The sequence below is a fragment of the Hemiscyllium ocellatum genome, unplaced genomic scaffold (assembly GCF_020745735.1).
Source record: "Hemiscyllium ocellatum isolate sHemOce1 unplaced genomic scaffold, sHemOce1.pat.X.cur. scaffold_667_pat_ctg1, whole genome shotgun sequence".
Classification (NCBI taxonomy): domain Eukaryota; kingdom Metazoa; phylum Chordata; class Chondrichthyes; order Orectolobiformes; family Hemiscylliidae; genus Hemiscyllium; species Hemiscyllium ocellatum.
Genome location: NW_026869160.1, coordinates 146,890 through 172,713, shown reverse-complemented (window position 1 = coordinate 172,713; position 25,824 = coordinate 146,890). Strand labels below are relative to the sequence as shown.

Genomic DNA, 25,824 nt, shown 5'->3' with positions numbered 1-25,824 from the left:
GAGCTAAAGGTAGATAAGTCTCTTTGCCCTGATGGAATACATCCCAGGGTGCTCCCAGAGATAGCAGGAGAAATAGTAAATATACTTGGAGTCAGAGCCCTACAGCAGAGACAGGCCCTTTGGCCCAAACTGACCAGAATGTCCATCCACACTAACCCCATTTCCCTGCCCTTGGCCCATCTGCTTCTGACCCTTTGCTATCCATGTATTTGTCCAAATGTCTTTTACCTGTTGTTAATGTACCCACCTCAACCACTTCCACTGGCACCTCAGTCCTTATACATACCACCCTCTGTGTAAACCTGTTGCCCCCTCAGCTTCCCTTTTATACTTTCTCCTCTAACCTTCAACTGATGCCTCCACTCCTTGATTTCCTGGGAAAGAGACTGAGTGCATTCACCTTACCCAAGCCTCTCATGATCTTATACACTTCCAGAAAAGATCCCCCCTCTGTTTCCTCTGCTCTAAACAAAAAACAAAAATCCTCACTTATCCAACCTCTCACTATAACTCAGACCCCTGAGCCCTGGCAAAACTTCTTGTAAGTTTCGTCTGCACTTTTTCCAGTTTAATAACTGAAACCTACGTTACATTCATCACATTTCCAGTATTTCCCCATGGCACTGGAACCGACGTGACAACACTAATGGATAAAAAACCATGATCGAGAATCAACTCCTTTACAACAATTCCATCTTCATTGCATTTTCCATGCTGCAGTTATCCTTGTGTCTTTCTGATTGCATGGTTAATTTAAAACTTATCCTCATACAAATCTGTGACTTAATTGTCCCTTGGAAATGTGCCATGTTTTTTCAGACTTTTAAAAGCAAATTAAATCTCTCTCCACAGTCACCACCTTAACATGGACTTGGCTGTGTCTCAGTATTTTTTCCAGACACACTGACATTTGAAATATTTGCCCACGGACAGAATACACACCTTTCCTTCCACATGAAAAGGCCAATGATATTCAGACCGTCACGGATCAAGTAACCATCGGGTCTGAACATGAAGCTCAATTTGAATTTCTCATCCACAAATCTGCCCGTTCAGTACCCGGCAACTGAGAAAACAAGTCACCACCGTTAACACAGGATGGAAATTCATGAGACAATTATAGTATTAAATTGTAGTTTCTTTGTTCCCCCAAAACATTAAATCTCAGTCTCACAATTTCTCTCTTCTGTGAACTGAAATCCAAACCAATCTCCTCACTCCTTTCCTCCACACCTAGCTCTACCTCACTCTCCTCTCTTCGAATTCAGCTTCCTAGCTCCTGCCTGCAGACAAAGAACCAAAAAAAAGGGTGGCATGACAGCACTAGGGTCCCAGGTTCAATTCTCCCTGTACCTGCGTGGGTTGCCTCCGGGTGCTCCGGTTTCCTCCCACAATCCAAAGATGCACAGGCCAGGTGAATTGGCCAGGCTAAATTGCCCAGTGTTAGGTGCATTAGTCAGAGGGAAATGGGTCTGGGTGGGTTACTCTTCCGATGATCAGTGTGGACTGGTTGGGCCGAAAGGCCTGTTTCCACACTGTAGGAAATCAAATCTAATCAAGTCAAATCAATGAGTCTGACTCGGAGCCTCCTGGGTGTTAGTGAATCCTCCCCAAACCTCTCAGGGTTCCCTTCTGGGGCAGAACGCACTGGTTGTTTTTCCACAATCTGGAACCTCTTATTTATTTTCCCCACTCCCATACTCTGAAAAGAATCATCCTGCACACATTGGCCAAAATCATATCTGGTTGAACTAAAATGAATCAAGTTTGAACTTTAATTGCAGGCCCATCTTTGTTCCTTTCCATAACATTCCCGAGTTCTGATAACTTTCTGCAAAATGCTCCCCACACTGATACGCTGACCACTTGTCATGATACCGGGGGAGGGGCCATTCCCCTGGGTCCTGTTCTCAGAGGGAGGAAGGGAGGGAGCTGCCAATGACAGATTAATCCCACACACCCATAGCCTCCCTTCCTGGCACTGACCCAGCCTGCACATACGCCACCAATTGCCCAGCACTGTGCCTGTGCACTTGTCTCCCTTCCTACAGAGCATGCTCCAGATCACACAGGAGCCCTGGTGATTGACAGCAGCTGCTGCCCAATAGGGTGAAGGGGCGGGGCTGGAGGACTGGGACAATGGGATTGTAAACAATGAATGAATGTGGAGGGACACGGGGAATGGACAGGTCAGTGAGGGACAGGAGCAGTGCAGCTGCAGGAGGGGATCCTGAACAAACTGAGCAATGGGAGAGTCTAACAGGAGAGAAACTACAGGAAGGTTCTGTTTGGAGGCTCAGGCAGGGACAGCTGGGATACAGTATGGCCTGGTTGCTTGGGCTTGGGCCTTTTCAAAGATGCTGTTACTCAACCCTGAACCCGATCCTCCTGGCCCAGAGGTAAGGACACGACCACCATTTCCTGGTGGGCTAGTGGAAAGAAGGGAAGATGTTCTCAATCTCACTCACATGGAAACTCCATGAGCTCCTCCCACTTACTGTCGATGGTGGGGATGGAGGAGGCACAGCAGATGGGAGGGGGGTTAGGGTACAGGGACTGCCTTTCCAAAGGAACCCACCTGTGTTGGTGATATTAACAAGATACAATACAAAGTCACTAACACAAAGCTGGTGTACATGAACTTCATCCAGAATATTAACACCTATAACTGGGTGACACAGACCCCAATGTACAGAATTAAGTAGTGGATATTAATAATGGCATTGTGTGTGAGAAATCACGTCTCATGAATTTGAGTCAATTCTTCTGAAGTAACAACAAAGAGGATTGACAGTGCAAAGCGCTGGAGATGAACTACATGGTCTTCAGTAAGGCATTCATCAAGGTTCCCCATGGGAAACCGGTTAGCAAGATTAGATCTCATGGAATACAGAGAGAACTAGCCATTTGGATACAAAACTGGCTCAAAAATAGAATACAGAGGGTGGTGGCGGAAGGTTGATTTTCAGATTGGAGACCTGTGACCAGTGGGGTGTCACAAAGGATCGGTGCTGGATCCACTAATTTTCATAATTTATATTAATGATTTGGATGTGAATATAGGAAGTAATGTTAGTAAGATGACATCAAAATTGGAGGTGTAATGGACAGTGAAGAGGATTACCTCAGATTACAACTGGATCTTGATCAGATGGTTGAATGTGCTGAGAAGTGGCAGATGGACTTTAATTTAGATAAATGTGAGGTGCTGCATTTTGGAAAAGCAAATATTAGCAGGGAGTATACACTTAATGGTAAGGTTCTCGGTAGTGATGCTGAACAAAGAGACCTTGGAGTGCAGGTTCATAGCTCCTTGAAAGCAGAATCGCAGGTAGATAGATTAGTGAAGATGTTTAGTATGCTTTCCTTTATTGGTCAGAGCACGGAGTATAGGAGTTGGGAAGTCATATTGCGGCTGTACAGGACATTGGTTAGGTCACGCTTAGAATATTGTGTGCAATTCTGGTCTCCTTCCTATCAAAACAATTTTGCGAACCTTGAAAGGGGTCAGAAAAGTATTACAGGCATGTTGCCAGGGTTGGAGGATTTGAGCTACAGGGAGACGCTGAATACACCGTTTTCCCTGGAACGTTAGAGGCTGATGGGTGACCTTATAGAGGTTTATAAAATCAGTAGGGGCATGGATAAGGTAAATACACAAGGTCTTTTCCCTGCGGTGGGGAGGAGGTACGATGGGAGGTGGGAGACAGAGGGGGGAGACCAAAAGCGGAGGGTGACGGTTAGTTTGTAGATCTACAACACAACCCTGTTCCTGTTTTCTCCCCATCTCCTTCAAGCCCTCTGAAGGACTCAGCACAAGTGCACAGTCCCTGGACAGTAGAGCTTCAGGGTGACCAAGTGCTGAAGGTTGCATTTGGGACACTGACCTTTATTGTTCTGTGCACTCATCAATAAATGGACCTGGGTTCAATTCCACTGTCCTGGATTCATGTCTGTGGCCACAGACACGCCTGTCTCTGACCCTGACTACTGAATCCCCTGTCACTATAGCTCTGCCATTCTCCTTCCTCCCGTTCTGTGCAGCAGAGCTCTCTGTGGTGTCATGAACCTGGCTGTTGCTGATTTCCCCTGAGAGTCCACCCATTATAGAATCCCAAGCAGTGCACAATATCTGTCTGAGAAGGGGGAATGATTACTGGGGAGTCCTGCACTCCCTTCCTGAGCCTTTTAGTTGATCTGATGGTCACCCATTCCCTTTCTGCCTATGTAACCCTCACCTGCAGTGTGACTAACTCACTAAACGTGCTGCCCATAACATTCTCAGTATTGCTCCACAGTGAGTCCACTCACAGCTCCAGGTCTGAAAAGCAGTTTCCCAGTAGCTGCAGATGGGCACTCATCCTGCACACACAGCCGTCACGGACACTGGAAGTGTCCCTTATTTCCCACAATGTACAAGAGGAGCATACCACGGGTCTGAGGTCTCCTGTCACAACGTCTCTCTAGTTTCAGCTAGTTACTCCCATTAAGAGAATTTAAATGAGTAGCAACTATCTTTCACTTCAAACATTTCCATTACATTCAAAAGCCATTCCCTGTGAATTTCTAGTCAGATCCATGCTCCCCACCAACCCACCGTCCCCTCCCAGCACCTTCATTTGTCACTGCAAGAGATGTAAAACCTGTGCCCACACCTCAAAAGGGCCCTTCCACATCCAGCAGAGATTTTCCTGCGCATCCAAACACCTCACCTATTATGGCCTTTGCTTTCGATGTGGTCTCCTCTCTACTGAGGAGTTGACAAAGAACACCAACTTGCAGAATGTTTCAGGGAACATTTCTGGGATGCATGCACCAACCAACTCCACCATCCTGTGGCCGACCACTTCAACTTCCCCACCCACTCCGCCAAGGACATTCACGTCCTGGGCCACCTCGACCACCAAATCCCAGCCACCCGACGCCTGGAGAAAGAAAACCTCATCTTCCACATTGGGACCCTTTAACCACAGAATCAAGGTTTCCTCATCTCCCCTCCCCTGCCTTATCCAAGATCCAACCCTCCAACTCGACACCACCCTCTTGAACTGTCCCACCTGTCCATCGTCCTTTCCAATTATCCACTCCACCCTCTCTCCATTACCCTCCACCTACATCTACCTATTGCCTTCCTAGCTCCCTTCCCACCAACCGGACCCACCCTTCTTATTTATCTCTCAGCCCTCTTACTCCCTCCCACCCCACCCAATCCCGGCATTCCTGATAAAAGGAATATGCCGAAAACGTTGATTCTCCTGTTCCTGAGATGCTGCCTGATCTGCTGTGCTTTTCCAGTGCCACACGTTAACACAAGCTGGAAGAACAACACCTCATCTTCTACTTGGGGACCTTGCACACCTCTATCCCCAGTATCAAATTCAATAATTTTGCGTCCTGAACTCTCCAATGTCCTAGCGCCCTAGCCTCTTAACCCACACACAAGGCCTTGTTATCACATAGCCTGCCATTACACATTAGCTATAGTTAGCCACGAACAGTCCCCAGAAACAGCTATTCACCCTCCCCCAGCCAGATCGTTATCCACTCCTTTGTCCAACTGCTCTTGGACTATATTAACACCTATCATTTACTCCTTAACCCCTACCTTCTGCATATAAACCGACATTAATTTTCAGTAACATCAGTTCTGAGGAAGGGTCAGCGGATCCAAAATGTTAACTCTGATTTCTCTTCACAGATGCTGCCAGACCTGCTGAGTTTTACCAGTACCTTCTGGTTGTTGTGCGAGATTTACAGCATCCGCAGTTCTTTTGGTTCTAATTTACCAGGAATTTCTAATTCAGGTCTAGCAGCCTAAAACTGTGCGTTTATAAACCCTCCCAGTCCACAATAGCTCCATTTCTTCCCCAGACTTTGCAGTCTCTCCCACTCCCTTCACACTCACTAGGTCCCCCCCCCCCCTCCTCACCGTGACACTGTGCCTGCACAGCTCATGGCCATGTGTTGGCCTGCTGGACCCACCCCAATTCACTCCCATTGGCTGGAGGATCACACCAATTTCCTATTGGTCTGAAGCTGCTGTCAATCACCCGGGCCCCATTGTGACATGAGTGGGCTCCTCCCAAGAGCATCGGATGCTGAGGGGTGACCTCATAGAACTTTATAAAATCATGAGGAGTATGGATGGGAAAAATAGACAAGGTCTTTTCCCTGGGGTGGGGGAGTCTAGAACGAGAGGGTGTAGGTTTAAGGTGAGAGGGGAAATATTTAAAAGTGACCCAAGAGGCAACTTTTTTCACACTGAGATGGGTGCCTGTATGGAATCTTCTGTTCAGGAAAGTGGTGGAGGCTGGTACAGTTACACCATTCGGCATCTGGATGGGTATGTGAATAGGAAGGGTGTAGAGGGATATGTGCCAAATGTTGGGATATCTGGTCGGCATGGACCAGTTCGACCAAAGGGTCTAATTCCATGCTGTATGTCTCTATGACTCTACCCTGGGATAAGCTTCATCATTCACAGTGAATGGGGCAGTAACACAGAGGACAAGGGTTTGGGGCTATTCAGCTGTACTGGCCGCTCTGGACATGGTGCCAGTCTATCCCAACTCACCTCCCATTTGTCTGTAGACCTCCAAATCCTTCCTTAAAAAAGTTACATTCTAAATTCGTTTTCTCAATAACTACTGGATCTGCATCCAGCTGGCGGACAAACTGTTCCAGATGCTCAGAACTTAGTGAGTACAATAATCTTCACATTTTTAACCTATTTTATTAGCCATTTACCTGAAGGTAGTTACTCAAAATTGTGACGTTAATAATTTCTCCCTCTGTCTCTCTGTAAATTAAATATCCTGGAAAGAAATCTGCTCCTGGTCGAAATTCCTGCCTAACCTTCTCAGCTCCAAGAAGAATTAGTTGATCTTCTGCTAACTCTCCATAAAATAGAAACCCATCTTAATTTTAGTAGTGCCATAAAGATGTACAGCAGAGAAACAGACCCTTCGATCCAAAACTTGTCCATGCTGACCAGATATCCTAAATTAATCTCATCCCATCCACCAGCTCTTGGCGTATATCCTTCTAAACTTTTGCTAATCACATACAACATCTCAAAGGCATAATTGGGTAATTGTACCAGCCTCCACACTTTCTCTGGCAGCTCCTTCCACACACGTACCATGTTCAGCTGGAAACATTGCCCCTTAGATCTCTTTTCAATCTTTTCCCTCACACCTGAAGCCTGTGCCCTAAGCTTTGGACTCACATATCCTGGGAATAAGACCCTGGGATTTCACCCTATCCTTGCCCCTCACAACTGTATCCGATGCTCCAGGGGAAACAGCCCCAGCCTATTCACCCTCTACCTATATAGCTCAAACCCTCAAACCTGGCAACATCTTTGCACATCTTTTCCGAACCCTTGCAAGTTTCACAATATCATTCCGATAGCAGGGAGACCAGGACTGAAAGCAGAATTCCAGAAGTGGATGAATCAATGTGCTGTGCCGCTGCAAAATGACGTCCCAACTTCACTACTCAAATGTACTGACCAGTAAAGGCAAGTACACTAAACACCTTCTTCACTACCCTGCCTATGATTCCACTTTCAAGGAACTATGAATCTGCACTCCAAGGTCTCTTTGTTCAGCAACACTCCCCAGGACCTTCCCATTAAATGTATAATTCCTGCCCTCATTTGCTTTTCCAAAATGGAGGATCTCACATTTATCTGAAATAAACTCGATCTGACAATCCTCAGCCCATTTGATTGAAGTCCCATTGTACTCTGAGTTAACCTTCTTCGCTGTCCAGTACACCTCAAATTTTGATATCTACTGTAAACCTATTAACTATACCTCATATATTCACAGAAATCATTGATATAAATGATGAAAAGCAGTAGACCTAGCACCGATCCTTACACCATATTGCTCATCACAGGCCTCCAGTCTGAAAAGCACTATCCTCCGTCCCCAACCTTCCCGCCAATTTGTATATAATAGCTGGTTCTCTCTGCATCCCATGGTGTCTAACTTGCTAACCAGTCTGTTATGTGGACCTTTTTGAATGTCTTTCTGAAGTCCAAGTTAGTGCTGTATGTACAAAGCCATGCTGACTATTCCTAATCACTTCTTACCTTTCCAATTACATATAAACCTGTCCTTCAGAATTCCTTCCAACACCTTGTCTGCCACTACCCTCAGGCTCAGCGGTGTATTGTTCCCTGGCCTTTCCTCATCACCTTTCTCAAATAATGGTGCCTGTCTTGCAGCACCTCACCTGTGGCTATCGGTGGTAGAAATATCTCAGCGAGGGACCCGAAAATCACTTCCCTAACTTCCCACAAAGATGTGACATACACCTGATCAGGTCCCACAGATTTACTCAGCTTTCTGTATAAGACATCCCGTACAACCTCCTCTGTAATATGGACAGTTGTCAAGATATCACTATTTATTTCTCCAAACTCTCTAGCTTCCATATCCTCTTTCAGTAAAAGCTGACATGAAATCCTTGGATAGTATCTCTCCCACCTTCTGTGGTTCCACAGACAGCCTTGTTGATCTTTGAGGGTCCCTATTCTCTGCCTGGTTACTCTTTTGTCCTTAGTGTTTGGTAGAATCTCTTTGGATTGTCCTTAAACCTCTTTCCCCCCCAAAGCTATCTCTTGTAGCCTTTTTGCCCTCCTGTTTTCCCTCGAGTGTACTCCTATTGCCCCTATACTCTGAGGGATTCATTAAAACCCAGCTGTCTGTACCTGCCATATCCCTCCATCTTTTTGACCAGTCCCTCAATTTCTCTAGACACACAGCATTCCCTACACCTACCAGACTTGGCCTTAACAGGAACATACTGTCTATGTACTCTTGTTGTCTCATTTTCACAGGCCTATGGAGGCAATCGCAGATGAGGACATGGAAACAGTCATTCTCAGTAAAGAGGTAGTGTTGGGAAAGATAACAGCCCAAAAGTACATGGGTCTCCTGGCCGTGATGGAATGCATCCCAGGGGACTAGAAGAGATGGTGAAGGGTGCATTGTCCTTCCTTGCTAGAGGGATAGTTATGCTGCAGCTGTACAGGGTGCTGGTGAGGCCACACCTGGAGTACTGGAATACAGGTTTGGTCTCCTGACACTGGAGGGGGTGCAGAGTAGGGTCACTAGTTTGAGTTGGGAGTTGAGAGGGATGGTGTATGTGGAGAGATTGAATAGACTGGGACTATACTTGTTGGAATTTAGAAGAATGGGAAGTTGTATTGGAAAAAATAAAATTAAGAAGTGAATAGATAAGATAGAAGCAGGGAGGTTATTTCCACTGGGAGGTGGGTCAACCTAGAGAGCACAGCGTCAAAGTAAGGGGGTATCTGATTTAGGACAGAGTTGAGGAGGAACTTCTTCAGCTAAAGGGTTATGAATCTGTGGAATTTCCTGCTGAGTGTAGCAGTTGACGTTATCAACTTGAATGTCTTTAAGGCAAGATGTAGATTTGCAAACAGGAAAGCAATTAAGGGTTATGGTGAGAGAACAGGAATGTGGAGCTGAGGCCATGAAAAGATCAGCCCTGATCTTATTGAATAGCAGAGCAGGTTTGACGGGCCAGATGGCCTACCCCTGCTCCTATTCCTTCTGTTCTTATGTTCCCACTTTCCAGCCGTCCCTTTGCCTGGGGTTGCAAAGAAATATTGAAAGTTCTCGCCTTGTACCGTCAAAATTCACCTTTGTCCAATTTTGAACACCAGCTTTTAGATCTGGTCTATTATTTTCTGCAACTATTTTAAAACTAGTAGAATTATTGTCAGAGAATCCCAAGTGTGGAAGCAGGCCATTCGGCCCATCACATCCACACTGACCCTCACAGCCTCCTATCCTACCATTGTAACGCTGCATTTCCCAAGGCCAATCCACATAGCCTGCACATCCCTGAACATTATGGGCAATTCAGCCTGGATTATCCACCAAACCTGCACATCTTTGGTCTGTGGGAGGAAACCAGAGCACCTGGACGAAACCTACACAGACAACCTCAATGAGGTATCATCCTGTTCTTATTTCCCAGTTCCACCCAAGTAATTTCAACGGGCGAACCCCCATGAATATCCTCGCTAAGCACAACAATAATGTTATCCCAAATCAAAAACACCATCCCACCTTCTCTCTTATCCCCCTTTCTATCCTTCCTCTTACATCTATTCCCTGGAACATTGAGCTACCTGTCCTTTCCAACCTAAGCCACGTTTCTGTAATGCATACTATATCCCAGTCCCATGTTCAAAACCATATCTGAAGCTCATCTGCTTTCCCTGTAAAACCTCTTGCATTGAAATAAAGGCAGTGCAGTGCTATCAAAAGGACAGACTGATGGGCAGAGGGGGTGGGATGGCCCTATTGGTGAGGAATGACGTTCAGTCCCTTGCGAAGGGGGAGATACAGAATCAGGAGATATAGAGTCAGATTGGAGGGTGGCTAATGTTGTCCCACTTTTCCAGAAAGGTGGGTGAGAGAAAACAAGGAATTATAGACCGGTTAGCCTGATGTCAGTGGTGAGAAAGACGCTGAGTCAATTACAAAAGATGAAATTATGGCTCATTTGGATAGCAGTAATAGGATTCCTCAGAGTCAGCATGGATTTACAAAGGGGAATATACTGACTTGGATTGAAAATTGGCTGGCTGACAGGAAGCAAAGTGTAGTGATAAACGCTTCCTTTCGGAATGGCAGGCAGTGACTAGTGGGGTACCACAAGGTTCGGTGCTGGGACCGCAGCTGTGTCCTCGGTCCTGGGACCGCAATATACATTGATAAAATAGATGAACACATTAAAAGTAATATTAGCAAATTTGCTGATGACACAAATCTGGGTGGCAGGGTGAAATGTGAGGACAATGTTATGAGAATACAGGTTAACTTGGTCAGGCTAGGTGAGTGGACGGATGCATAGCAGATGCAGTTTAAGGTGAATAAATGTGTGGTTATCCACTTTGGAGGCAAGAACAGGAAGGCAGATTACTATCTAAAAGGAGTCATGTTTTGTAAAGGGAAGTACAACGAGATCTCGGTGTGTTGTACATCAGTCAATGAAAGCAAACATGCAGGTACAGCAGGTAGTGAAGAAAGCTCACTGCATGCTGGCCCTCATAACAAGAGGAATTGAGTATAGGAGCAAAGAGGTCCTTCTGCAGCTGTACAGGGCCCTGGTAAGACCGCACCTGGAGTATTGTGGGCAGTTTTGGTCTCCACATTTGAGGAAGAGCATTGTGGCTATTGAGGGAGTATTGGGTAGGTTCACGAGGACAATTCCCGGAATGATCATATGTTGAAAGATTGGAGCGACTGAGCTTGTATACACTGGAGTTTAGAAGAATGAGAGGGGATCTGATTGAGACCTACAAGATTATTAAAAGGTTGGACACTCTGGAGGCAGGAAGCATGTTTCCATGGATGGGTGAGTCCAGAACCAGAGGATGCAGGTTAAAAATAAGGGAGAGGCCATTTAGAAGAGAGTTGAGGAGAAACGTCTTCACCCAGAGAGTAGTGGACACATGGAATGCACTGCCCCAGAAGGCAGTGGAGGCCACGTCTCTGGATAGTTTCAAGAAAGAGATGGATAGAGCTGTTAAAGATAATGGAATCAAGTGTTACGGAGATAAGACAGGAACAGGATACTGATTGTGGATGGTCAGCCATGATCATAATGAATGGTGGTGCTGGCTCAAAGGGCAGAATGGCCTATTCCTGCACCTATTGTCTATTGTACCTTGTCAGTCCGACCTCATTCTGTGCCTTGCCCTTGCCTGTCTAACTTCTCAACTGTACCAGCCTCAGACTTCCCTCCTTTCTCACTATCTCTTTAGGTTTACCCCCATGCCCTCACTGGTTTAATGCCTCCCAAGCAGCACTAGCAAATCTCCCTGCTTGGATATCAGACACCTTCCAATTCAGGTGTAATCCATCCGTCTTATGCACGTCACCTCTCCCCCAGCAGAGATTCCAATGATCCAAAAATGTGAATCTTTCTCCCCTGTATCAGATCCTTGGCCACGCATTCATCTGCTCTACCCTGCTATTCCTGCTCTCGCTAGCATGTGGCACCGGGAGTAATCCAGATATTACTACCCACCACAATCTGCTTATTATTCTCCAGGCTAATTTGCTATATTCTCTCATCAGGACTTCATCCTTTTCTCTTATGTCATTGGTACCAATGTACAGCGACCTCCCACTGATCATTCTCCCCTTTCAGAATATTCTGCACCGTCGGAACCATCCTTCACCCAGGCAGTAGGGAGGCACCACCCCATTCTGATGTCTCACTATCAGCTACAGAAACTGCAGTCTGTGCTGCAGACTAGAGAGCCCCCTATCACCATCGATCGCGTGGAACCTGTTATACCTCACATTACACTAGATTCATTACACTAGTAACTTGGCTATCAGTGCGATATTCCCCTGAGAGTGTGACCCCCGATGCTTTCGAGAACAGTATACTGGTTTGAGATGGAAATAACCACAGGAGACTCCTGCACTACTTGCCCTCCACTCCTACCTTTCCGAGAGGAAACCAATCTCCCTGACTGGATCGGCAGTTTTCCTACCTTTCTGAAACCGCCACCTATCTCACCTCCCCCCACCCCCCCAACCCCCGGCTCCTGTAAATTCTTCATTACCTTTAACCATCGCTCCATCTGATCCATGAAATCCTACAGGATTTGCATCCTCACTTCCTGCAGACAATCAGGATCATTGAAACTTTCCTTAATCTCCTACATCCAACAGGAAGAGCACATCACTGTACAAATGGCCATCTCTGCACCTTAACAGTCCACAGACCCAGAAAAAGGCACACAGTCTTACAGCTTTACAAAACACGACTCTAGAATAAATTAGTACCAGTATTTTATATTAAAAAAAACTTAATCAAAGTATCATAAGATGTGTATTTAAAGAAATAAATCGTCGCCCTACTGAATGTTGTAGCTTTACTAAAATAAAACAGACTAAGATTTGTCTTTGAAGAGACCGAAACTCACTGAGCTGTGAGTCACAGATGAACAGCACGAAACAGAGCCTTCGGTCAAATTTGTCCATGCCGACCAGATAATCTTATCCCTCTTGCCAGCACCTGGGCCACATCCCTCTAAATCTTTCCTATTCATGTCAAGTATCCAAATGCCTTTAAAATGCTATAATTGTCAGCCTCCACCACTTCTTCTGGCAGCTTATTCCATACACGCACCACTCTCTGCGTGAAAAAGTTGCTCCTTAATTCCCTTTTATATCTTTCCCCTCTCACCCTCAACCTATGCTCTCTATTTCTGGACTCTCCTACTCAGTGAAAAGACCTGGTCTGTTTACCGTATCCGTGCTACCAATGAGTTTATAAACCTCTATGGAGGTCACCCCTCACTCTCTGATGCTCCAAGGAAAGAAAGCCCCAGCCTTTTTGCTCTCTTCCTGCAGCTCAAACCCTGACAATACCCTTGTAAATCTTTGTTGAACCTCTTCAAGTTTCACAACATCCTTCCGATTCACGGAGAACAGAATTGCACACAATATTCCAAAAGAGGCCTAACCAATGTCCTGTACATGACCTTCCAACTTCTATACTCAATGCTCTGATCAATAAAGGAATGTATTCCAAACACTTTCTTCAATATCCTATCTACCTGCAACTCTCCGTTCAAGGAAATATGAACCTGCACTGCAAGATATTTTTGTTTGTCAACACTATTTAGGAATTTGGCACTAAGTGTATTAGTCCTGTTAAGATTTGCTTTTCCAAAATGCAGCACGTCACATTTATCTGAATTAAACTCCATATGCCACTTCTCAACCATCTGAACAACATCCTGTTGTAATTTGAGGTACCCTCTTCGCTGTCCACTATACTTCCAATTTTGGTGTCATCTGCAAACTTATCAACTGTATCTCCTATGCTCATATCTAAACCATATATATATAAATGACGAAAAGTAGTGGACCCAGCACTGATCCTTGCTGCACTCCACTGGTCACATGCCTCCAATCTGAAAAACAACCCTCCACCACCATCCTGCCTTCTACATTTGAGCCAGTTCTATATCCAAACGGTGAGTTCACCCTATATTCCATGAGATCTAACCTTGCTAACCAGTCTTCCATGGGGAAGCTTGTCGAGCAGCCTTACTGAATTCCATTGATCATGCCCACCTCTCTCCCCTCATCAATCCTGTTTGATACATCTTCAAATAACTCAATCAAGTTTGAGAGATAGGATTTCCCACGCACATAGTCATGCTGACTATCACTAATCAGTCCTTACTTTTCAGAATACATGCACATCTTGTTCCTCAGGATTCCCTCCAACAACTTGCCCAGCATCAATATCAGGCTCACGGGTCGATAGTTCCCTGGCTTGTCCTTACCACCTTTCTTAAATAGCGGCACCACATTAACCAACCTCTAGTCTTTCGGCATCTCACCTATGATAATTGATGATACAAATATCTTAGCAAGAGGCCCAGCAATCACATCCCCAGCTTCCCTGAGTTCTCGGGTACACCTGATCAGGTGCTGGGGATTAACCAAGCTTTACAGGTTACAAGACACCCAGCATGTCCTCCTTTGTAAGATGGACATATTCAACATCTCGACATCTATTTCCCCACATTCTATATTGCCCATGTCCTTCTCCACAGTAAACACTGATGCAAAATATTCAGTTAGTATCTCTCCCATCTCCTGCGGCTCCACGCATAGGCTACCTTGCTGATCCTTGAGGAGCCCTTTTCTCTCTCTGGAGTTACACTTTCGTTCTTAATGTATTTATAAACACCCTTGGGATTATTCATAACTCTATTTGACAAAGCTATCTCATGTCCCCTTTTTGCCCTCCTGATTTCCCTCTTAAGTATACTCCTACTGTCTTTAATGCTCAGGGTTTTTTTTTGGATTGGAATAAATGCAAAACATTACATCTTGATAAAACAAACGAGGGCAGACTTACACTAATTAAAACAGGGCCTCGAGTAGTGATATGGAACAAAGAGGCCAAGGGGTTCGGATCTTTCACGTCTGTGTCACATGGAGACAGGGTGGTTAAGAAGGTGCTTAGCACACTTGCCTTCATTGCTCAGACCGCTGAGTACAGAAGTTGGGACGTTATTTTGGATGTTGTGGAGGCCTTTTCTGGAATTCTGTGTCCAGTTCTGGTCATGCTGATATCGGGAGGACATTATGTATTTGGAGTGGATTCAGAAGTGATTTCCCAGGATGTTGATGGGAATGGATAGCTTGAATTCTAAGCAGAGGCTGGATAGGCTGCGACTTCTTTCACTGGCGCGCAGGAGGCTGAGGAGCGACCTTATTAGACTCAAATCATGGAGGGGTGGTATCAGTAATGTGAACAGCAGGTGTCCTTTCCAGGAAGGGACGCGTTTCAAGACTGGGGACATAGCTTTTAAGGTGACAGCAGAATGGCTTTAAAAACGTGTTCGGGAATTTTTTGTTTATTTTTGTTCAGACAATGGTTTGTGTGTGGAATGAACTATCAGAGGAAGTGGTAGTTGTGAATCAAATTACAATTTTAGGGTGGCACAGTGGCTCAGTGATTAGCCCTGCTGCCAGGGCCCCAGGTTCGTTTCCAGCTTTGGACAACTGTCTCTGTGGGAGTTGCACATTCTCCCAGTGTCTGCATGGGTTTCTTCCAGGGGCTCCAGTTTCCTCCCTAATGAGAGAGCAGCCCTATGGTCTGGGAGGACAATGCTGCCTTTACCTTTTACACAGTGATGCCACTGTGTCTCTGGGGTGGGGAGAGGGAATGCTGAAGGTGGGGGATGGGACACCACTCAGGCACAGTGCTTTGTCCTGGAGGATGTTCACTTCCTTTAATATTGTTGGGGGCTGCACTGATGCAGGCAAGTGGAGAATGTTCCAACACAATCCACATGTGTACCTTATAGAGAGCAAACAGACATTGGGGAATCAGGGGTTTGGGGAAACTGAGGTTGTTCTCCTTGTAGCAAAGGCAATTGAGGGAAGTTGTGACAGAGGGTTTAGAAAGTTACACGTTATAATAATCAACCTTACGCCCATCAGCTCATTCTACAAGGCTTACAGGACACACATTAAAGGTTTTGGAAGATTCAAAGGAGAACTTTTATGCAGCAAATGGGATTCAGATGGAATACAATACTCACACACAATGCGAATATCCAGGTCCTGATGAACTGACTAATTCAATCAAAGTTTGGTGTTACAATGACTGAGATTACCATCTGAATGTCCACCTGTAGTATCCTGTAATACACGTTTATAAAATCCGTCACTGTCAGTTCAGGTTAGAATCTCACACCATCCCCTCCTCCTGGCCCAGGATGACTGGACACATTACTCCTTGTGGAGGTCAGCAGTCAGTTCAGATGGAAATCTATGTGGGTTTCTAGGAGTTTCCACCTTGGGACTTCATGTGACTGAACAGGGCAGATCTTTGACACACGGGACAGAATGTTCCCGGAGTCAGTGAGATGTGGAGAGCAGGATTGGCTTCTCATTTTTTCCTTCCGTGCTACCGCTGTGCCTCATCAATAAGACATGGGATGTGAAAGACTCATGCAGCTCGATGGTCAGAATGGAGGCAACTTGCCCAATGGGCAGCAAGCTCCTCCCATAGAGTATCTCTAAAAACAGAGCAACTCTGCAGGCTTCACATTGCCCAGTGCTCCCAGTAAATGTTTAGAAGGCGGGGGGGGGGGGGGATCTCCTAGAGAAGGCGTAACTGTAAAGTTCTAAGAGGATTGTGAAGAGTGAGAGATGCACAGGAGAAGGGGTCAACAAGTTGTCAGATGGAGTATAAGTTGAAAAAATGCAAAGTCGGTAATTTTGGAGGGGATAATAAGGAAAAGAGTGCTATTTACATGGTGGAAACTGTAGAAAGCTGCACCACAAAGGCACCGGGGGAAAATTGTGCAGGAAACACTGAAAGCTAGCAGATTCTGAGTCAGTCACGAAATCAAGGGCTCTGTTTCAGATTCATCAAGTTTAAGGCAACGCCGACACGGTAAGGGGTTTCATTAATAATGGAGTTGGAGGTAAGGTGGAGACAAGCAACATTTTAGAGATTGGAATTCCTGGTGTTTATGATTGTGTAGATGTCTGATCAAAAAGTCACCTTGGGGTTACAGATATAACAGCAATATTGTGATGAGTCTAGTCTAGTTCTGCCTCAGACTGCACCCAGCGAGAGGGAGGGGCTCAGCAGGAAGGGAAAGGAATTTGTAATAGCAACTGAAGGTAATGGGTTTAACCGTAACAATATTTCATTGTAGGAAATTGCAGTTAATCGAGTAGTGGGAATGCGATAAGCAGTTTGGTAACTGAGTAACAGTGGAGCAACGGAGAGGGATGATGGGGAGGGAGAGCTAGGCATCGTCAGTGTACATGTGAATCCTCACACTGTGCTTTTAGACGATGTCACCTCCTGGCAGTATGTAGGTGAGATACAGGAGAGAGCAAGGATAGATCCTTCAGCGACACCAAATACAAGGAATTCAGAAAGGAAAGGGAGAGTGGAGATGGAGCAGGATTTACAAATGATGGTGAGGTCAAACGTTAGTTATTTGCAGAATGGATGAGAAGGACATAACCAGAAAAGACAGACAGACAGAACAAGGAACAATATCTGTGAATTGGCGAGGGGGTTGTGATGAGGAGGAAACAGAATTGGAATGTCTGTGGTTTAGCGAGACTAGTAAAAGATCAAGATGAGCTCTGATAAGGCTTGACAAGAGACTGGAGAAAATTGCAAGTTTGGGACAAAAATCAGGAACACAATGTGAGGTAGTTTGTCTCGTTGGGCTAGTGGGAGGGAGGGAAGCAGCAGAGGCAGTTGATCGGATTGTCTCAGTCTTAGTGACAGAGAAACTCCATGTGCTCCTTGCTCTTGTTGTTGGAGAGAAGGATGAAGGAGACAGGGTGATGGGCAGTGTTTTACAAAGAAACAAAAACAGGGTTAGTGATATTTAAAATGAGTGAACAAACCTAATGTATTTAACTTTTATCCAGAATATTAAAATGTACAACTGAAGTCCTTGTTCAAATCGCATATTGGCAAATGGTGGAATCTGAATTCAAGAAAAAAATAACTGGAATTAGGAATCTCCTGATCTCCATGGAAACATTGTCAATGGCGAAAAAAATCCTGCCAACCTGACAGTCGCCCAATAAGCTACTCACTGTATTAATCACTGCAAAGTCTCAACAAAGGAATGAAACTGGATGGACCACTTGGCATCTAACAAGGCATTAGGAAATACAACCACAGAATCAGCCCTCTTGACTCTGCAACATCCTGCTCACTAACATCCGGGTTTTTTTTTGTGCCAAAACGTGGCGAGCTGTCTCACAGACTAGTGAAAGAAAAGCCTGACAAAGTCATACTCACAGAGTCATCCCTTACAGATAATGGCTAGACACCAACGTCACCATCCCTAGATGTCGAGTGTGCGATGATGGAAAACACAACAGGTCAGGCAGCATCTGAGGAGCAGGATAATCGACGATTCAAGCCTAAGCCCTTCATCAGCCCGACCTGCTGTGCTTTTCCAGCACCACACTCTCGACTCTGATCTCCAGCATCTGCAGTCTTCACTTTCTCCTGAAATCTCTGGATATGTCCTGTCCCACCAGCAGTACAGACCAGGCAAAGGTGATGGCATAGTGGTGTACACACAGGAACCATTTGCCCTGGGAGTACTCAGCATTGACTTTGGACACCAGGAAGTCTCATGGCTCCTGCTGATTACCACGTACCGTGCTCCCACGGCTGATGACTCAGTGCTCCTCCATGTTGAACAACACCTGGAGGAAGCACTGAGGTAATAAATGGTGACAAGCCTACTCTGGGTACAGGATTTCAATGTCCTCTACCAAGAGTAGCTCAGCAGCAGGATTACTGACTGAGCTGGTCGGTTCCTCAAGGACATAGCTGCTCAACTGGGTTTGCAGCAGGCAATAACGGAACCAGCAAGAGGGAAAAACATACTGGATCTTATCAGCATGTATCTGCCAGCTGCAAATGTATCAGTCCATGACAGTATCGGTAAGAGCGACCATCCCACAGTCTTTTTGGAGACAAAGCCTCATCTTAAAGTTGAGAAAAACCTCCATTGAGCTGAGTGGTACTATCACCGTGCTAAATGGGACAGATGTAGGAACTCAAACTGGATCTCTCTGAGGCACTATGGGATAACAACAGCAGCAGAACTGTACTCCAGCACAATCTGTAACCTCATGGGTTTGTACATCCCGCACTCACCCATCACAATGGACAGGAAAGGAGGGCATGCCATGAGCAGCACCAGGCATACCTAAAAATGCAGTGCCAACCTGTTGAAGCTACCAAACAGGACCATCTGCATTTTAAACATCATCAGCATCAGGCAACAGAGCTAAACGATCCCACAACCAATGGATCAGATCAGAATTCTGCCACACCCACTTGTGAATGGTAATGGACAATTAATCAACTTGTTGCAGGAAGCACAACAGATATCCCCACCCTAACTAACGGAGGGATCTCACACATCCGTGCAGCATTTGCAGCAATTCTCAGCCAGTTGCAAAGTGGGTTGATCCATCTCAGCCTTCAACAGTGGTTTCCAAAATCACACACGTGAGTTTTAAGTCAGTTTGATTTAGTTCGAATAATACCAAGAAATGGTTAAGTAGTGTAAAGGCTATGGGTCCTGCTAACATTCTGGCAATTATACTGATAACTTGTGCTCCAGAACTTGCCACCCACAAAGCCACGTACCCATCCAGCACTGGCATTGACTGACAATGTGGAACATTGCCCAGGGATGTTCAACACAAAAGCACAGGTCAACTCCAACCCAGGCAATTTCCCTCGATCAGCAGTAAAGTGATGGAAGTATTCATCAACAGGGCTATCAAGCAGCAGCTGCTCAGCAACAGCCAACTGAGTGACAGTCATTTTAGGCTCCACCAGGGCCACTCAGCTCCCGATTGTGTTACCACCTGATTCACAACCTGACAACCAGCTGAATCCCAGAGGTGAGGTAAGAGTGACAGCCCAGTCCCACTCCAACACCACTATTTCTAGCTGATTCCACCCTCATCTCAGCTCATATACTGAAACTCTCATCCATCGTGTGTTATCTCCAGACTTAAATTATCCAAACACACTCCTGGCCAGCCTCCCAAATTCAACCTCTCTGTAATCTCAAGAAAAATTGAAAGCTCTATCGCCCACGTGCTCACTTCTCCCCAAACATGTTCATCCGTCAAAAGGCTCCTATAAGCAACAACAATTTAAAATTCTCATTCTTGACTTGATTCCTGGCTGTTCTCATCCCTAGCTCCATGCACCACACATCCTTTGAGACCTCGTCAATCCATTTACTTCGAGACTCCCAATGATTTGTTAATTCATTACTTCAACTGTGTGGCTGATTCTACAGTTGCCAAGCAACATGATCTGGAATTTGCAGACAAAACATCACAGGTCTGCTTTCCACTTTAAGACATCCCTCAAAACCTGCTTTTTGGCAATGCTTTTGGTCACCTGACCTAATATCTCCATCTCTGGCTTTATATCTAAAGTTCTCAATCGTATTTTTGTGAAATTATAAGCATGATAATAAAATTACAAACTGTTCTTGATTTGGACATTATCTTCAAATCATCACTGTTGCTGTAATGAATAATCTGTAATGTCTCTTACCCAACCACATTGTGGGAGCACCTTCACCACACAAACTGCAGCTGTACAAGAAAGTCAAACATCACCCTCTCCCCAGGCAACAGGGCTTTGGCATTAATCACTGTTATCTGTGGAAAGAGAAACACAGTTCAAGGGGGTGCAAAATGCATGACAGGGAATGAAAGTGGTTCAGAATTTGATAGTCAGAAACTGAAGGAAAATACACTTGCTTATTGGAAAAAAGAATTCTTGACTCATAAATATTCAAGACAAAATAATCTGATAATAGAGCAGCACATGGTCAGGGGCTGGGCCACGTGAAAAACTCATTTACAAATGGTCTATAAAAGTAATAATACAGTACTAAACAGACCAAAAATACCCCCATGGTTGGAGACTGAGGAAGCTAGACATTGACAAAGTGGTCCTGAGGGAGCCCAGAGGTGAATCAGAGCAGGATTGGCTGCTGTCATCACAATGACTCTGTACTGGAGAAAGGCTGCACATGCGCCTGGCTGCACCTTGCCCCCTACAAAGATGGCGGCCCGCACGTGTCCAGTGAATCGTTGTCCCGAATAAAGATGGCGGCGCTCACTCAGGCCTGCAGCCGCTGAGGCAATTCCCCATTTACTGCAAACACGGGACTGGGACGTTCAAATTTGTTTGTAAAATCTCTCTGCTCATAGCAACACAGCTTTTCTCCCGTTTCCCTGTTTATTTCTTTCCTTACCGTCTCCATTCTCTACAAAACTTCCCGAGCTTTCATTACAGCGACTCTGCGTTGGGCGCGAGGGTGATCACATGGTTTACTTTAGCTCCGCCCTTCATTCACTGTGATTGGTTGGAGGATCAACCTCCCTCAAGGTCCTCCAGCTCCGCCCACCGTCCTTTCATTGGTCCGGTGCTGACATCAATCACCCGGGGGGGGGGGGGGGGGGTCACTGTTGGTTGGAGCATGCGCAGTGTGTCCTGCTTGTGCTGAGATGTTGGGTCATGTGATGGGAGGTAACAACAATGACTGCAGATGCTGGAACCCAGATTCTGGGTCAGTGGTGCTGGAAGAGCACAGCAGTTCATGCAGCATCCAAAGGGCAGAGACATCGACGTTTCTGGCAAAAGCCCTTCATCAGGAATAAAGGCAGTGAGCCTGAAGCGTGGAGAGATAAGCGAGAGGAGGGTGGGGAGAAAGTAGCATAGAGTCCAATGGGTGAGTGGGGGAGAGGATGGAGGTGACAGGTCAGGGAGGAGAGGGTGGAGTGGATAGGTGGGAAAGGAAACAGGCAGGTAGGGCAAGTCCGGACAAGTCATGGGGACAGTGCTGAGCTGGAAGTTTGAACTAGGGTGAGGTGGGGAAAGGGGAAATGAGGAAACTGTTGAAGTCCACATTGATGCCCTGGGGTTGAAGTGTTCTGAGGCGGAAGATGAGGCGTTCTTCCTCCAGGCGTCTGGTGGTGAGGGAGCGGCGGTGAAGGAGGCCCAGGACCTCCATGTCCTCGGCAGAGTGGGAGGGGGAGTTGAAATGTTGGGCCAGGGGGCAGTGTGGTGGATTGGTGGGGGTGTCCCGGAGATGTTCCCTGAAGCGCTCTGCTAGGAGGCGTCCCCAGTCTACCCAGTGTAGAGGAGACCACATCGGGAGCAACGGATACAATAAATGAAATTAGTGGATGTGCAGGTAAAATTTTGACGAATGTGGAAGGCTCCTTTAGGCCCTTGGTTAGAGGTGAGGGAGGAGGTGTGGGCACAGGTTTTACAGTTCTTGCGGTGGCAGGGGAAAGTGCCAGGATGGGAGGGTGGGTTGTAGGGGGGCGTGGACCTGACCAGGTAGTCACGGAGGGAACGGTCTTTGCAGAAGGCGGAAAGGGTGGGGAGGGAAATATATCCCTGGTGGTGGGGCTTTTTGGAGGTGTCGGAAATGTTGGTGGATGATTTGGTTTATGCGAAGGTTTATAGGGTGGAAGGTGAGCCCCAGGGGCGTTCTGTCCTTGTTATGGTTGGAGGGGTGGGGTGTGGAGGGCGGAGGTGCGGGATGTGGACGAGATGTGTTGGAGGGCATCTTTAACCACGTGGGAAGGGAAATTGCAGTCTCTAAAGAAGGAGGCCATCTGGTGTGTTCTCTGATGCAACTGGTTCTCCTGGGAGCAGATACATCGGAGGCGGAGGAATTGGAAAACGGGATGGCATTTTTGCAAGAGGTCGGGTGGTTGAGAGTTTACTGAGGGTAAGAATTCCCTTTGCGTGAGCTCTGCAGTAGATTTCCTTTATTCATGGAGGGAATTGCCTTCCTACTCATGACTGTATAGCTGTGATTGATGAATCAATGCCATCTGAATCAGTACATAAACACCCCATTTTCACAACATCAAGGATCTTTAGCACATTGTATCACGCTCTTCTTTGGAGACAAAAAAAAACATGAAATGGAGCCTCAAGGAATCGGAGCAGGCGTAGGCAATTCATCCCTTTCAGCTTGTTCCCCCCATTCTGTGAGGTCATGGCTGGGCCAACCCAGGCCTCAACACCTCTTTTATGCTTGATCCGCATAGCCCTCAACTGCTCAATATTTCAAAACTCTATCTGCCCTCCTTTTAAAATAATTTGAGATAGAATCATAGATTCCCTACTGTGTGGAAACAGGCCCTTCAGCCCAACAAGCCAGAACAGCCCTCCGAAGAGTAACCCAACCATTCCCCTCCCACATTTAACTTCCACAAAAGTTTGGGTGAGAAAATTCTAGCCATTCACTGAGAGAAAAAATTCTTGACTTTTTCTAAAATGAATGTTCCCCTCTGTAATGTCCCCTGATTTGAGACTTCACTGGTGCTGGAAGATCTAGTCAACATCCACCCTGTCAAGCTCATCATCTTGTTTCCATAAGATCACCCCTGCTTATCTATTCTTGATAGGTCAACCCTTTCATGCTCGAAGCAGCTAAGTGAATCTTGTTTGAATGGTCTCCGATGTTGGTTTATCCTTTATTAAATATGGGAGCTAACATTGTATACAGCACTGCAAGTGAGGACTCAGCAACAGCCAGTGTGGTTAACCAATCCTCAATCCATGCTAATACATTACCCCGATACCATGAGCTCCTCAATTGTGCAATTAACTTTTATGTAGCACCTTATCATTTGCATTTTTAAATTCCAAATACAGAACATCATTGGATTGCCCTGCTAGTTATCTCCTCAATGAACTGTCGCAAATTTGTCAAATATAGTTTCTCTTTCACAAAACCCAGTCTACCATGTTTAATGATAAGCTTTTCTAAATGTTCTGCCATTTCTTAATTTAATATTCGACTCTGTAGATTCTTTCAGTAGATTTGCTCAGTATGATTCCCCTCTCTTAAATCCATGCGGACTCTGTCCAATCCTGTCACTGTTCAGTAAGAAACTTGAGTGTACTGCAATATAGTTAGTAAATATATCTGTATTTATTTTTAAAAATTGATTACTTGTAAATGCTGGACCCATGCAACATCAATGAATTTGTGACTCTGAATTTGGGTTATTGTGTTTATTTACTGTTAATTCCTTTTCGTACTGTGTTATGCAGACAGCACCAAGTGATCACTCTTAATTGTGAGTAACTTTGATAATAATATATTTTAAAAATGACATCCCAAAATGCTGCCTCATTATTGTGCAAGGAGGACTTTATTCAATAGTTTGCAGATAAAATTGAACAGCATTTTGCTGCAATTTGGCCAGACTGCAGGTTACACCAAAGTATGAGTGGCTCACCTTTAGGGTGTTCCCAGATATCGTGCAGCTGCAGTATTTTGGTTTGCACTCAGCTATATGTTGTTCTCACTTGTTTCTTTGTGAAAGATTACAAAATTAATTTGGATGAATGAAGTTATGTTTTATTCACCAATGTTAGGAGAAAAAAAGTCAGTATTTCAAGTGCTGATAAAGTAAAATAAACTGATAATCAGTAGAAAGGGTTTAAGATTGATAGATTCTTGTTGCCTCGAGGAATTAAGGGCTACGGGGAGAACGCTGGTAAGTGGAGTTGAAATGCCCATCAGCCATGATTGAATGGCGGAGTGGACTCGATGGGCCGAATGGCCTTACTTCCACTCCTATGTCTTATGGTCTAAGATGGATATGGAACAAATGCTGGCAAATGGGACTAGATTAATTTAGGATATCTGGTCAGCATGGGCAAGTTGGACTGAAGGGACTGATTTATGTATTGTACAACTGTGACTTCATTCTCTCAACTTTTCAAGAAGTTGAATACTTCGAGAAGGAAAAGGAGAATTTATGCAGAGAATGCACTTGAAATGATGATTGAGGTATATCAAACTCACATTGTTTCATCACCTTTTCCTCTGGGTTCTTCAATGAACAAACTTGTTTTGTTCTCTGAATAACTATGGATCATGTGATCTGTTTCGCACAAAATATTTCGTTAGGATGAAGTGAACTATTAAGAAGTGTTCATGTTTAAAATTTAGGCAGCTTGATTGTCAATCTCATCTTGGCCTGAACACCACTTTCCTGCCAGCCCTCCTTAACTCTTCAACCCATTACTGATTAAAAGTCTGTGTGTCTCTTATTTAAATTTACTTCATGTCCCAGAATCCACAGTGTTCTGAGATAGGGAATTCCCCAGGTTCACCATCCTCTGAGAGAAGTAATTCCTCCAACTTTCCCTTCATTGTAAACTCAGGACGAGTCATTGTAGATTGAATCATCTTCTCTGCCTCGACTTGGTCAATCCCTTGACCATTTTATAGACCCTCCATGATACCACCTCTCATTCTTAGGCTGCAGTGAATATGAATGTAAATAGTGGTTGTCGTTCAGCTTGTGGCATTTTGATAACTGTGGCAGAGGATGTTTGTTCAAAACTGAGCTCGACAGTTAGTGCTTTTCAAATAAGAAACAGTTGATGAGATTAAGTAGATTAATATGTTGGTGTTTTGTTTTTAGGAAGACTTACTTTTGGGAAGATTTGGTTAAGAGAATATTGCAGTCAAAGCTGTGGAAGATTAACCTCCACCCATGTGTGAGGTAGTACACTGTGGTCAAAAGAATAAAGAGACCACTTCCTCTTTGGAAATATGTCCTTAAATAGGGCAGGGGGATCTGGAGATAGCAATGAGTCACTGGCAGCAAATGGCACCGGTTTGTGAGGTTAGACAGAAAAGTAGAT

General features: G+C 45.3%; 1 long non-coding RNA gene across 1 annotated transcript; it reads right to left on the bottom strand.

Moving 5' to 3' along the window:
• Nucleotides 1–16,164: 16,164 nt before the first annotated feature.
• LOC132814083 (uncharacterized) lies at nucleotides 16,165–20,780 on the bottom strand. Its single transcript, XR_009644296.1, has 3 exons — nucleotides 20,683–20,780; nucleotides 17,979–18,061; nucleotides 16,165–16,238 (listed from the first exon to the last, which is right to left on the bottom strand). It is a non-coding gene; the product is annotated as an uncharacterized LOC132814083 (long non-coding RNA).
• Between the last annotated feature and the right edge of the window lie 5,044 nt (nucleotides 20,781–25,824).